At 34.3% G+C, this 2,069-nt stretch overlaps 1 long non-coding RNA gene across 1 annotated transcript; it reads right to left on the reverse strand.

Annotated features, from left to right (window-relative positions):
- Positions 1 to 1,330: 1,330 nt before the first annotated feature.
- On the reverse strand, positions 1,331 to 2,068 carry LOC124894589. Its single transcript, XR_007051266.1, has 2 exons — positions 1,792 to 2,068; positions 1,331 to 1,668 (listed from the first exon to the last, which is right to left on the reverse strand). It is a non-coding gene; the product is annotated as an uncharacterized LOC124894589 (long non-coding RNA).
- Position 2,069: the final 1 nt, after the last annotated feature.

The following is a 2,069-nucleotide window of genomic DNA, read 5'->3' on the forward strand; positions in this document are numbered from 1 at the left end:
AACATTTAGGTCAATCACAAAGGATATCATGAAAAGCTCACCTAGGCAAGTCAATGGGCCTCGCAATGACAAGCCCATTATGAGAAGGCCAACTTGGTTCGGCACTGTGGGCTTTTGTCGAGAGCTAATCGTGAGGGCACCCTAACTATAAATTAGAGAGATTCAAAAATAGAAGGACAAAAAAATTTAGAGTTGGTTCATGGGATTTTGAACTTTGAAGGAGGTCTGGATGAAGAACCAAGAAAGCACCCTACCAATTGAAGTATGTTGTTTATGATAATCTGAACTAATAACAATTAATTTATGTTAGCCTTAATGTTACCATCCTACATTTTCTTAGAATTCACCATTCACTCCTAAATCTATCGAAGTGTGTCCACCACTCGTAATTCATTTATTTTGTATAAATATATATGATTATATATGTATCAGTTTCTTGCATGTGTGTTCCGTTCAAGTAATATGTACAATATAAATTATACTAAGATTAAAGTGTAGCAAGTAACATAAAATTTAAGGTGAAAAAATACAATTTGAAAAGTATAATGAATAACGTAAAATTTAAGGTGAAAAAAAATAATCTAAAACTAATGAGCGATTAATTGTTGAGCGCTAAGTGGTTAGACATTATCTAGACCTAGAAAGTTGAACAACTAAATAACACTTATGGCTCTCCATTGAGCACAATATATTGAAGTTGAGAGCACAATACATTGAAGGTTGTAAGTTGCGTTCGAGGGTGGGGGCAAGAAGATTTATTGTCTATTGTTAGTATTTACGGTAGAATCAGGCGAGCGACTTTAGTGGCGGTGGTTTATCCTGCGGCTAATGACTGTGATTCAAATCCGCTTATATCCAACTCATGATAGCACCCAATTTTTCCGTGCAATTTATGTGTTCATCTTCAGTTGATTATAACCACACACTCCTATTTTTGTGAGTTAATAGGAAAAATGAGCAACTTTAACTTACCATACGTATGAATTTAGCGTAAAGCGTTGAAATTTTACTAATTTAATGATGCAATAATTCTAGTAACTAAATTAAAAGCAATGTAACACTAAATTAAGTTTTCAGTTTCCAAATTCATTTGTAGCATCTTTCAGAATTACTATTATTAGTGGATGAAACATAATGAAGAGAGTTTATATTAAAATTAATAAAATACATCTTTTCATGCAAAATTTCATATCATTTTCACTTGAACTATAATATGAGATATTGCTTAAATTAATTCAACTGCATCCAAATGTCAGAGGACAACAAATACCAAGTTTCTATTACGTACCTCATTAGATAACAGCTAACATTATGATAAGACACTGCCAAGTGCAAAGAATTATATTGCTAAAATAATAAAAGAAAAAGGAACTAACCACAAAGAAAGTTCCTCTTTTACATTACTCCATTGAACCCTACAAAAAAGGAGGGGGGAAAAAAAGAAGAAACGAAAGAGGAAAAGATCAAAGTTTTTTCTGCTTTTCCTCTCCACTCTGTTTGTGCTCGCACTATAGCTCAAGGAAATTAACAAGACCAAAAAGAAAACGGCAATATCCAATATATTTCGCGTGCAACTTTCTCCATGCTAGAGGTGGAGGTATGACCACCCCCCTAAGACTTTCATGCTGCTTTGAAGGTTTTTGATAAAACCTGATAGTATTCTATTTGCTGCATCCAACCCAAAAAGTAAACACGGAAGCAGTATAGTAAGAGACCATGATACGGTTTAACATATAATCATAAATAAATTCCTTAACTGTAAATGATAGCAGGTCAAGGATTCAGATGTACCTTGTCGGAGACAGAAGGAGAAATTTTCTCCAAAGCGCGTTTAAAATGCGACTCCGTAATAATCGGTGATGAGTCACCACAACTTGTATCCATGGCTATCAATTTATCTTCAAGTGCAATCATTGCAGCTTCATTCATCTGCACATTTAAGCAATTAGTAAAAAAGACAGTAAAGGGAACACACCTTTGATAAATTACCAACCATGAAACAAAGTTATGACACAAGTTCCATCATTTTCAGGTTTTTCCTTTTGGGGGAGGGGTAAGGAAGGGGGGGG

The sequence above is a fragment of the Capsicum annuum genome, unplaced genomic scaffold, assembly GCF_002878395.1.
Source record: "Capsicum annuum cultivar UCD-10X-F1 unplaced genomic scaffold, UCD10Xv1.1 ctg75682, whole genome shotgun sequence".
Lineage (NCBI taxonomy): Eukaryota > Viridiplantae > Streptophyta > Magnoliopsida > Solanales > Solanaceae > Capsicum > Capsicum annuum.